General features: G+C 48.0%; 1 protein-coding gene across 3 annotated transcripts in view; it reads right to left on the bottom strand.

Annotated features, from left to right (window-relative positions):
* ELMOD3 (ELMO domain containing 3) overlaps window positions 1-13,377 on the bottom strand; it is a 162,843-nt gene that overhangs the window by 18,527 nt on the left and 130,939 nt on the right. The window lies entirely within an intron of this gene.

Here is a 13,377-nt window from a genome sequence, read left to right as displayed (position 1 = left end):
TGTTTTCTTTTCAATGGAAAAGGTTCAAAGTTCGTGCATCATTAAAACCTTTCAGGTATCTTAAGATCTGTATCATATCTGCCCTACACCTGCTCTCTTCCAGGGTATACATATTTAAATCTATCAACATCTCTGCATAAGTCTTCCAATACAGACTCCATACTATTTTGGTCACCTTTCTTTGGACTGCCTCCATCCCTTTTGAGATATAGTCTCCAGAAATGAACAGAACCTACAGATGAGGCCTCACCAAGGACCTGTATAAGGGCATTATCACCTTTTTCTTACTGGTTATTCCTTTCTATGCAACCCAGCATTCTTCTGGCTTTAGCTATGGCCTTGTGACATTGCTTCGCTGCCTTCAGATTGCCAGACACTATTACCCCAAGGTCCTTCTCCCAGTCTTTGCACATTAATTTTTCACCCCCTCCCACCCCATCATATATACAGCTCTTTTGGATTATCACACTCCAGATGCATGACTGCACTTTTTGGCACTAAATCCTAGCTGCCAAATCTTTGACCACTCTTCAAGTTTTAAATAATTTTTCATATTCTCTGCTCCTTCAAGTGTGTCCACTCTGTTGCAGATCCTAGTGCCATCCGCAAATAGACAAACTTTACTTTCTATCCCTTCCACAATGTTGCTCAAAGATATTGAGCAGAACCAGTCCCAAAACTAATCCTTGTGGCACTCCACAACACTGTTCTCTCTTCAGAGTAGGTTCCATTTACCATTACACCCTATCACCTGTCAGTCAATAGTTTGTAATCTACTCTACCACCTGGGCGCCCCCTTCCAAGCTTCATTTATTCACAAGCTGACTATGTGGGACCATATCATAAGCTTTGCTGAAATCCAAATAAATCATGAGCGCTCTTCCTTAATCCAGTTCACTCATCACCCAGACAAATTCTATCAGATTTGTCTGACAGAACCTTCCCCTTGATGAATCCATGCTTCTTCAGGTCCAGCAACCTACTGGACTGGAGATCATTCCCTATTTTTATTTCTTCAGCGAAGTCTCCATTAATTTTCCCACCACCGAGATGAGGCTCACCAGCTTATAGTTTTCAGCCTCCTCTTTGGTACTGCTCTTGTAAAGTGGGACCACAATCGCTTTTGTCCAGTCCTGTGTCACCACTCATTTCCAGGGATCTAGTGAACAAGGCTTTTAGCAAAACCGGCAGCACATCTCTGAGTTCCTTTAGTGTCCTAGAATGTACTTCATCTGGCCCCATAGCCTTATCCACTTTCGTTTTTCCTAGCTCTTCCCATACATTCTCTTCTGTAAATGTAGTTGCATCTACCTCACGGTCCATCTTCAGGGTCTTCTTTAGTGAACATTGAACTGAAGTATTTGTTTAATGTTTGAGCAGGGACAGTATTTTTTGGGTTTATACGGCGCTGTATACCCACAGTACCTGAATGTAAACCGATGTGATATCTCAGATCGAATGTCGTTAAAATAAAAAATAAATAAATAAAAAATAGAAATGTTAAGTAGTAATAGTAAGTCCAATTGAGCCTGGAGTGTTCTTTCTGCCCAGGCTGAAGCCACTGCAGTGACAGGGCTACCTCAGTTCCTCACTGACTCTCCTGCCACTGCTCCTTTTTTTTTTTTTTTTTTGTAAGCCAGCCAGCCTCTGGGCAGAGAACTGGGGTGGGGAGAGAAACTTGCTCAAAGTTGGAAGTTTTTAAAGCAAGGCTGTACTTGAATCTCCTTTAGGCTTTTTTTTTTTTTAAAAGCTATCCCCTTCTGGGTTCAACCAAGACCCCAAGAACCCCTTAGGCAGACTTGCTCTGCCGGTTGAACCAGTGGCTTAGCCCACAGAATACCAGTGTGCTATGCCAAAAATTCCTGTTGCACCACAGAGTTCCAACATCTGTTGGAGACAGAGAATAGGAAAAATCCAGGCAAGTGGGTTTTGCATCTCTACCAGCAGATGAAGGCAAAGAACAAAAGCTTTGAGGCACTGCAACATATCTGAATGAGCCACCTGCAATCCCTCAGTTCTGACCTGTACCCAAGCCAAACTAAATTTAAAACCAAACTTTCCCCACTCTATCAGGGCAAACATCAAAACCAGGATTGAAGCCCCCTGAATTGGAGTCTAACACCAACTCCAAGGAAACCAACCAAACCTGGTTATCCTATAAGCTCTGAATATATACATACTGAAATCTGATCTGATTGCATGAACAAAATCTGAACAGTCTTTCGCAGATAAGGGGCTGGGTCTCTGGACTGATCGAAAATTAGCAGGTAAGAGCTAATTTTGCTTTCTTGTTTGTACCCCAGATCAGTCCAGACATGTGGGACATACCAAAGCACCCCTACACTGGGTAGGCATGCAAATGACCTGCTCAACACACACTTGCCAAACATCAGCTCACCCGGCACTCGAACATCCAACCAGTAATGACGGGAGAAAGTGTGTAGCAAAGACCACGCTGCTGCCCTACAGATCTCCTGAGGCAACACCAGTTGAAACTCAGCCCAGGAGGTGCCCTAGTACAGCATGCTCGCAACTTTGCAAAGATAGTTGAAAACCTATTTTTTTTGGCCTAACGAGCAATCATACCCTTAGAAACTTTAAGAACATAAGAAATTGCCATGCTGGGTCAGACCAAGGGTCCACCAAGTCCAGCATCCTGTTTCCAACAGAGGCCAAACCAGGCCACAAGAACCTGGCAATTACCCAGACACCAAGAAGATCCCATGCTACCGATGCAATTAATAGCAGTGGCTATTCCCTAAGTAAACTTGATTAATAGCAGTTAATGGACTTCTCCTCCAAGAACTTATCCAAACTTTTTTGAACCCAGCCACACTTTAGTTCCTTTCTTCGCTCCCCCAAAGCCAAACAGATGATCTGACCACCGAAAGCTGCTGGTGGCCTTCAGATACCACAAAAGAACCTGGTGAACATCTTATAAATGTAGCTCCCTCGCCTCTGGAGTTTCCAAAGACAAATTCAGTAAAGCAGGGAGCTCCACTGTCTGGTCCAGGTGGAACGAAGACACCACCTTTGGAAGAAATGAGGGAACTGTATGCAGAAATACCCAGTCATCCTCAATCCTCAGAAACAGCTCCCTACAGGCAAGGCCTATAACTCTGAAATCTGTCTGGTGGAATAAATTGTCACCAGAAACACTTTTAGGGTGAGATCCTTCAGCAATACCCTCCACAGCGGCTCAAATGGAGGCCCACAGAAAACCTGAAGAACCAAGTTCAAACTCCACGCCGGACACATTCTGCGTAACTGTGGTCACAAATGCTTGACCCCTTTTAAAAACTGCACGACAGGATGCACTGCCAAAGGTCTCCCTTGTAGCTTACCTCTGAAACACCCTAAGGTTGCCACTTGCACATGAAGATTTGAATGCCACACCCTTAGAAAAGACCTGCTGTAAAAAGACCAGAATATAAGGGATATCAGGCCTCAATGGGTCCAGGCCCTCCTCCATACACCAGGCCTCAAAACTCTCCACTCCCTAACATAATGCAAGGGGACATCTCCTGGCCTGGAGTAATATAGCAATCACCAGCTCTAAGTACCCCTTCAACATTAAACGACTCCACTCAAAAGCCAAGCTGAGAGACAAAAGTGATCTGCTCGATCCGAAAAGATAAGTCCTTTTCGCAATAGCCCCTGCAGATGCGCTAATCTGAGGGGCTCGTCTACAATGAGAGAAGTCAGATCCACAGACGGCATGGCCACTCTGGTGCCACCAGCACAAACCTTCCTGGATGTCTCTCTATGCATCCAATATGCATTCTATTAATAGCCATGGAAGAAGAATGTACAGAAGAATTCCTTTAGGCCATGGAAGAACCATAGCATCTATTCCCTCAGCTCCAACCTCTCGCTGGTGACTGAAAAACTGTGCTGCCTTGGCATTACTCCGTGCTGCTATCAGATCCAGCAGAGGAGTGCCCCAGCAAGATCAAATAAGGTTGAAGGCCTGTGCTGACAACTTCTACTCCCTAGGATCCAACTGTTGCCTGCTGAGATAGTCTGCCTGCACATTGTCCACTCTGGCCACATGCGATGCCATTATCCCCTCCAGATGCCATTCAGCCAAGACAAAAAGCTCCTGGGCCTCCTGATCCACAGTGCGGCTCTTTGTCCCGCCCTGACAGTTGATATATGCCACAGTCGTGGCATTGTCCAAGAAAACTCTCACCACTTGCCCCAAGACTTGAGGGAGAAAAATCATCAATGCCCTGCAAACTGCTATTGTTTCCAAACGATTGATCAACCAGGCTGTTTCTGCAGGTGACCATTGACCTTGGGCTGTCCGCCCCGACAGACTGCCCCCAACACTGAAGCTGGCATCTGTGGTCATCACCTCCCAGTCTAGAGTTTCTAGGTTCACCCCCCCTTCTCCAAATTGTGGCGAGATAGCCACCACGAGAGACTAGATCTGGATACTCCTTGCAGAGATAAAGGCCACTGATACTCCTCCTACAATGGATTCCAAAGGGACAACAGATCCATCTGAACAGACAGTATGTGGGCAAAAGTCATGAAACAAACTTCTGGTGGTCCTACCAGATGGCCATATGCAGATAGGCTTCCATCAGATTCACAGACACCAGAAACTCTCCTCTCTGGACTGTTGCGATCACCGTACGCAGAGTCTCCATCAGAAAACATGGCACTCACAATGCATTGTTGACTTTCTGGAGGTCCAATATGGATCGAAACATGCACTTTTTGGTAACGACGAAATATACTGAGTACCTTCCCCGGCCTCTTTCCAGGGGCAGAACCAGTACAATCGCTTCCAGCGTTTGCAGGTGGTACAACGTATTCCGCACTGTCTCCGGTTTGATTCGGGAGATGCAATGGGATACCATGAAAACCTCTCTGATTGGATGAGAAAATTCTAAGGTATAGCCTTCTCATCATCTCTAGAACCCACTGGTCAGACATTATCTTGGTCCACTCTTCGTAGAACAGGAATAGCCTCCCTCCTACAGCTTCCACTGAAGAGTGGATCAGCCCGACTTCATTGCAAGGTCTTCTCTCCTCCAGTCCCCTAACTAGAACTATCCCTGCGGGACCCCTGAAAGTACTGCTATCTGCCCAAGGTCTACTTCTGCCCCGATACCACAGCACTCCTGCCAGACTGAAAAAGTCTCAAATCCCAAAAATGGGATCATGGCAGGAAGGTCCTCTTGACACTTTTATCCTCTGGCAATGTATTCCCTTTGGACTCCCCCTAGGTGCTTCATCAACTACCCCAGGACCTCTCCAAACAGCAGCTTTCCCTTAAAAGACTGCAGGTTTGCACCTCTACTATTTGCTGGAGACAGATAAATACTTCCCTACCAGCAAATGGAGGCAGAGAACAAAAACCTTTAGGCACTGCTACATATCCGAGAGTGCCACTTACAGTTCCTCAGCATTGACCTGTATCCAAGCTAAGATGGCCAAATTAACTGACTAATAAACTAACAAGCCCCAAACAACCGGCCAGCAGAGAACCAGTTGAAGCCCCCTAGAACCCCTTGAAAAAAAACCACATACATACATACATTCATGCACACTCACTCTGCACATGAGTGTGTACTGCCTCAACCACATCCAGAAGCGAGGAAGTCTTTTGATTGAAGGGTATGGGTCTCTGGACTGATCTATGGTACTACAAGAATGAAAATTGTCAGGTATGAACAAATTTTCCTTTCCTGTTCCTACCCCTGATCAGTCCAGAAAAGTGGGATGTACTCAAGCTCCCCTAAACGGGGCAGGAACCTGAAAGACCTGCACACAACACACTTTTCCCAAAATTCTCCTCCGGCGCCGCACATCCAGGCAGTAACGTCCGGAGAAAGTATACAAAGAAGACCATGTCACTACTCAACAAATCTGCGGAGATATGAACTGACACTCCATCCAAGACGTTGCCTGCACCTGCAACCCTTCCGGAACAGACCTGCTCTTATAGATGTAAGCTGTACTGATTGCCTCTCTCAATCATCTTGCATTCATGGCCTAGGAAGCCTTATTGCTCTTCTTCACCCCACTAAACAAGATGAAAAGATAATTGGATCTCCGAAAAGGATTCGTAACCTTAAGGTACCGCAAAAGAATCTGAATCATATCCAACAAGTGCAATTCCCTTGCCATAGGATCATTGCAAGCTGACTTTGGTAAGGCCGGAAATTCTACCATCTGGTTAAGATGAAAGGATGAAACCACTTTAGGCAGAAAGGAAGGCACTGTACACAACAACACTCCATCCTCAGTTGTTAAAAAAGGATCGCTACACGACAAATCGTGCAGTTTCAAAATTCTTCTAGCAGAACAGATAGCCACCAAGAAAACAGACTTCAAGGTTAGATCCTTCAAGGAAGCCCATCTAACCAGTTCAAAGGGAGGACCACAAAGAACTCTAAGAACTAGGTTAAGGTTCCACTCCGGATATACTTTCCGGAGAGGCTGCCACAGATGCTTAGTCCCTCTCAAGAAACGCATTGCATCTGGATGGGCCACCAGCATTCTTCCCTGTACCTTACCTCAAAGTCAACCTAAGACCGCCACTTGAACCCGAAGGGAATTATAGGCCAAGCCCTTAGTCAATTCACTCTGTAAGAAGGATAACACTCGTGGAACATCCACCTTCAAAGGCTGCAAGTTATTCTTAAGCGACAGGACTCAAAGGTTCTCCAAACCTGGACATAAGCCAGAGAAGTGGAAGACTTTCTCGTGTGAAGCAATGTAGTAATAACAGGTTCTGAGTAACCCTTCATGCGGAACTGCCGCCTTTCAAAAACCTGGCCACTATACAGGTCTGAAAATATGGGCCCCTGCCGCAGTAACCCTGGCAGATGAGCTAAGTGTACGGGCCCATCCACCGCCAGAGAATCCAGATTCGCAAACCACGGATGATGCGTCCACTCAGGAGCCACAAGAATCACCCTGTCTGGATGAAGCTCGATGCGTTGCAACACTCTCCCTATGAGACACCGTGGGTGAAACACATATAGCAACAGCTTTGTTGGCCACGGCTGGACAAGCGCATCGATACCCTCGAAGCCGACCTCTCACCGGCAGCTGAAGAAGTGCACCGACTTCATGTTCCCGGGCATCGCCATGAGGTCTAATTCCGGCCTGCCCCACTTGGACTGGATTAGAGCCAAGGCCTCCACCAACAGCTCCCACTACCCAGAATCCAATCGCTGTCTGCTGAGGTAATCTGTCTGCACATTGTCCACCCAGGCTACATGTGAAGCCGCTATTCTTGTCAGATGATTCTCCGCCCACAGGAACAGCTCCTGTGTCTCTCCTGTGCTACCTGACAACTATTTGTGCTGCCCAGACAATAGATGTACACTATCGTCGTCACATTGTCCAAACACACCCTCACTGACTTTCCCTGTATGAGTGGGAGAAACCCCAGCAACACCTTGTGAACAGCTCTGGTCTCCAATCGACTGCTGACCACAGCCCCTGGGCCAATCTGCCTTAACAAATCGTCCCCCATCTTTTGAGACTGGCATCAGTGGTCACCAGCACCCAGTAGGACACCTCCAAATCCATTCCTCTCTCCAGATTGCTTTGAGACAGCCACCACGAGAGAATGGACTTGACATCCCCCAGAAGCGGAAAAGGAAGCTGAAATTCCTCCGAATGCGGATTTCATTGGGACAACAGAGCCCTCTGCAATGGCCACATATGAGCAAAGGCCCACAGAACTAACTCCTGCGCAAAAGCCATAGAGCCCAGGACCTGCAAATAGTCCCAGACCTGAGGCATCACCAGCCACAGAAGATGGAGTACCTGACTCTGCAACCTGACCACTCTCTCTATGGTTAGAAACACCTTCCCTGACCGGGTATCAAATTGAGCCCCTAGGTACTCCAAAGACTGGGACAATTCCAAATGACTCTTCGATAGGTTTGTGATCCAGCCTAACAAGTCTAGAAGCTGCATCACTCATCGAACCAACCAATGACTCTCCACTTCCGATTTTGCATGAATGAGCCAATTGTCCAGGTACAGATGCACCAGGATTCCCTCTTTTCTGAGAACAGCCTCCACCACCTTCGTGAACATCCACAGAGCAGTCGCCAGCCCAAGGGGAGTGCCCAAAATTGGAAATGTTCCCCCAGAACCATGAACCTCAGGAATCTCTGACAATCGGCCTTTATGGGAATGTGGAGATAGGCCTCCATTAGACCCAAATTGCCAGAAACTCTCCTTTGTGAGCCGTTGCTATTGCAGTTCGCAACGTTTCCATCCAAAAACTTGGCACCTGGAGGGCAACACTGACCTTCTGCAGGTCCAGGATGGGACGAAAAGTCCCTTCCTTCTTGGGCATCACGAAATAAATGGAGTACCTTCCCTGCCCGCTCTCCTGAGGCAGCACTGGAATGATTGCTTGCAGAAGCTGCAACCTTTATAAGGTGTCCCGCACCATCTCACACTTGGCACGGGAAACACAGTGGGAGATCACAAAGGCATTCCTGAGCGGTCGAGAAAATTCTAAGGCATAGATGTCTTACACCACATCCAGCACTCAATGGTCTGACGTGACTCTGGTCCACTCCTCGTAAAAGAGGGACAGCATCTACTGGGGAGGAATGGACCAGTTTGCCTTCATTGGGCAATCTTATTTTTGCCTCCCCCCCTTGGCACCTCCGTCCCGGGGAGATCGATATTGCATTCGAAAGGACTGCTGCCTACTCGAGCCCTGCTTTTGCATTGCAGCCACAGGGCCTCTGCTTGACCTAAATCTCCTCGTGTCTCGAAAACAAGCCTGCAGCGGAAAGGACTTCTTGGCTATTTTCTTGTCCTCTGGCAACTTATTTCCCTTTGACTCTCCAACTGCTTCATCAGCTGCTCTAGGTCTTCTCCGAACAGAAACTTGCCCTTAAAGAGAAGGTTACCCAGCTATACCTTCGATCACACATCCATGGACCAATTTTGCAACCACAGAAGTCTCTGCACCACCACTGCTGAAACTATATTCCTAGCTGACGTGCGAACCATGTCTTACAAGGCATCTGCCACGTAAGTAATTCCTGCTTCCAAATGGGCAGCCTGAGCGGCCGCACTAGGTGCCCCCACCATCCTCTCCTGAGCCTTCTGGGCTCAGCACAGACAGCTGCAGAGAGGCTCAAGGCTGAAACCTCAAACCACCTCTTCAGTAAAATTCCCAGTTTTCGATCCTGCACATCCTTCAACATGGCTGCGCCTGCCACCGGGATTGGTAGTCTGCCTGGTCATAACTGACATGGCTGTATCCACCTTAGGAATTTTCTAGAACTCTAAGGTCTGTTCAACAAGGGTTACAGCTTAGCCATAAACCGGGCAACCTTGAGTCCCGCCTCAGGAGATTCCCACTCCCGATCCACCAATTTCTTCACTGGCTTTGGCAACGGAAAACCCTTCGGTGGACCTCGCAGCCCTTCCAGGCCCAGGTTCATTCTCTCATTGTTGGAGCCTTCCTCCGCAACCTTGATCCCCAGCTCCTCCAGAACCTAGGGAATAAGATGATGCAGCTCTTCCCTAAGGAAGAGCCTGACCACCCGAGGATCATCCCCCTCCGCTACCGGGATTGTCCTGGGAATCCTGCATTGAGTCCCTCACTGTGGCATCAGGATCCTTATCCGGCTCCCCTAACACTGCTTCAGGGTCCTTATCCAAGTCCCCTGTATGTCATCTGACATGTCCCCAGCGTCATCTGCAGACCTTCCGAGCACCAGTAGCCGCCGAATGCCACCGGACCCCTAAGACGTTTCCCCCCTAGGTTTCTTAGATGGCCAAGCCTTTCTAGGGAACAGTCATTTGGACCCTGCCTCCTCCTTGGCCAAATAGGCCTTGTGGAGGAGTAGGACAAAATCAGTTGAACTCTGATCACGGCTTGCGTCCCCCTCCCCCCCAGGGTCTGAATCGCAGGAAAAAGCGGGGGAGGGGAATCCCGAAGTTCCACAGCTCAAGCCATGCTCCTAAGCACGCGGAACTAAAATGGCTGCCGTATCCTCAGATCCCCCCCCCCAGGGCCTCCTGCACCCGAGGCACCAACCTCACCAGCGATCCCCTCAGAGGTTCCCCCCACTCTGTGCAATATGTGGTTGCGCTGAGATGTGACCGCTTCTCCCTACAGCTGCGGCAAACTTTCCCACATTGAGCAGGAAGCGCCATGACATGAGATCGAGCCTAAAAATAGCCCTGCCTGCAACGCAGTCGGCGGCGCTGTCCTGGTGTTGAAACCCAGCCCCAGCAACACCAACAATCTGGCCCACTCACCTCAGACTGCTTTCTGGCAGCACACTACGATTAGCCGCTGGAGCCCTGCTTCACTCTGCACTTCTTCCTGCACTGTGTCTTTTTTTTTTTTTTTTTTAAAGAAACACATCCGCAGAAAAACACACAACCCAAAGGGAATAAAACAAAATACTTCCCTGCTTCTAGCTGGAAGGGGCTGATCACTACAAGAGACAAGGACCCAGAGGGGGTGACTGAATCAGGTCCTCTGGCTATCACCTCCCTGCAGACAAGGGCCAAGCTAGGACAAGGATAACCAACTCCCCGCTCGCCCTGCTCTACCCGAGGGATGGCCCATGAAGGAACCTAACACCTCTAGAAATCTTCCTTCCCAGAATTTTTTTTATCTCCCTAGGACTGCAGACTGCATGTTTGCACCTCTACCATCTGCTGGAGAGAGAGAAATACTGAGGGACTGCAGGTGTAACTCTTGGATATGTAGCAGTGCCTAAAGGTTTCTGTTCTCTGCCTCTATCTGCTGGTAGGGAAGCAAAACCCACTCGTCTGGACTGATCCGAGGTACAAACAGGAAACTTGGTTCTTATCTGCTAATTTTTATTCCTGTAGTACCACGGATCAGTCCAGACTGCTGGGTTTTGCCTCCCTTCCGGCCGATGGAGACAGAGAAAAACTTTTAAGAGCACCCCTTCTTAACTGGATGTGGCACTTGCCTCTCCTCAGTATTAGAATTTTCAAAGCAGAAAGCGTATTGCAACCATTCAACAAGACAGACAAGCAAGGACAAGAAGGAAATGAGCAAAATATAATACAGTGCGCTCGTTTAACCCACTGTTGGACGCGGATTAAATAGGCGCTAATCCACCCCCTAATGCAATAGGGGATTAGCACCTATTTAACGCACGTCTGACGCGGAGTGAATGAGTTAGCGCTCATCACATGCAAATGCATGTGAATGAGGCTATTACTCATTCACTCCAAATGCAAAAAAATAAATGTGCGTCTCAGACGCACATTTATCGCTCAGATATTAATGTCTGCCTGGAGCAGGCGTTAATAGCTGAGCATACTGAAAAAAAGTCAGAAAAGCTGAAAAAACTGCTTTTCTGTACTTTTTTTAAAAGTTAAAAAAAAAGAAAAAAGAATTCTGCCAGCTGCTTTGAAGACTGACACAGATATGCTCGACGTCGCTTTTCATAACCGGCAGACCGCCGGTAACCACGGGGTCACATTAGCAAGGAGCTGCTAAGGTTGCGCTAGCGTGACCCCCTAATTTGTTTATTGCATGGCGCTCCCCTTGCAGGCACCATGCGGGCGTTAAGAAAGCGGGTGCTGAAAAGTCAGCACCTGCTTTCCGCAAATTTTATTGCATCAGCTCCTATGTACATTTGAACTTCTGCGATCAGGATAAGGAAAAATGGATCCTGTAGTGGAGCTGAAAAAGGTTATGAAGACAGATCGAGCGGGCAGAAGAATTGTGTCGACTCCCAAAGGTGGACTGATCCTGTGGTACTACAAGAACGAAATGTATCAGGTAAGAGCCAATTTTCCTTTCCCTGTACGTACCCGGATCAGTCCAGACTGCTGGCATGTACCAAAGCTTCTCTATCTGGGGTGAGACTTCGACAGTCCTGCTCGAATGACATTGCTCCGAAAAACTAGAAACTTCTGGCGCCTGGACATCCAAACGATAGTGTCTGGCAAAGGTGTGTAAGGACTTCTAGGTCGCTGCTCTTGTTGTGAAACCAACTGACACTCTGCTTTCATACCTTCAGAGATAGGACATCCACAACAAAAATAAGCAGAAGCAATAGCCTCTTTCAACAAACAAGCTATGGCCACTTTTGACGCTTTGTGCCCCCTTCTTAGCACCACTCCAAAGAACAAAAAGATGATCGGAGACTGAAAGGCATCAGTAACCTAGAGGTATAAGAGGGCCCTCCTGATATCTAGACACCTCAATTCTCTAGCATGAGGCGCATTCAGCTTGACATTGGTAAAAGCTGGAAGCTGCACTGACTGGTTTAAGAGGAAAGCTAAGACCACCTACGGTAGAAAAGAGGGAACCATTCTGAGGGAAACCCCAGAATCAGAAATTCATAAAAAAAAAAAAAGATCCTGCACGAAAAGGCTTGGAACTCAGACACCCTCCGAGCTGAGCAGATTGCACCAAAAACACAGTCTTCAGAGTTAAATCCTTCAAGGTGGTCTTCCTAGGATTGAAAAGGGGCTTTGCACAAGACAACACCAAGTTAAGGCTCCAAGATGGACATACTGGCCAAATAGGGGGATTCACATCCAGATGAGCCGCTAGCGGTGCCCCATGAAGCTTGCCCCTCAGGCATCCTAAAGCTGCAACCTGAACCCGGAGGGAATTAAGGGACAATCCGCTGCTGAGCCACTCTGCAAGAAAGCTAGAATCTGCGCCACTGAGGACTGTCGGGGAAGGATTATCTGCTCGCAACACCAAGATTCGAAGACCTTCTAGTCTTGGACATGTTAAAGAAGTAGAGGTCTTCCGGGCCCGAAGCAGAGTAGTAATAACGTCTTCCGGATAGCCCTTCTTCCTTAACTGCTTCCTTTAAAAAACCAGGGCGCTAGACAAACGCGATCCGCCTGGTTGAAAAATAGAGGGCCTTGCCACAGCAAGTATGGAAGATGACTCAGTTGTAGGGGTCCATCCACTGAGAGGTTGACTAGGTCGGCGAACTACGGCCTCCAGGGCCACTCAAATTACTGTCCCTGGGTGAACTTCTATTCTCCACAGAAGCTTGCCTATCAGAGGCCACCGAGGGAACACAAAGCAGAACATTGTGCGGCCATGGAAGTACCAGGGCATTGACCCCTTCCGCTCTGTGTTCTCTTCTGCGACTGAAGAAATGTTGTGCTTTGGCATTTGTTCGTTGCCATAAAATCCAGACGAGGAGTGCCCCATCTGCACGAAATGAGGGTCATTGCTTCCCATGATAGCTCCCACTCTCCGGGATCTATTGTTTGGTGGCTCAGAAAATCCGTTTGCACATTGTCTGTCCCCGCTATGTGTGTAAGGCTAAATGCTGTTCTGCCTAGGACATCAGCTGCTTCGCTTCCAGAGCGACCTGACCACTTTTCGTTCCCCATTGACGGTTAATGTAG

Source organism: Rhinatrema bivittatum, chromosome 5, assembly GCF_901001135.1.
Source record: "Rhinatrema bivittatum chromosome 5, aRhiBiv1.1, whole genome shotgun sequence".
Taxonomy (NCBI): Eukaryota; Metazoa; Chordata; class Amphibia; order Gymnophiona; family Rhinatrematidae; genus Rhinatrema; species Rhinatrema bivittatum.
Note: the sequence above shows the minus strand (reverse complement) of the source record. Positions and strands in the feature narration are given on the sequence as shown.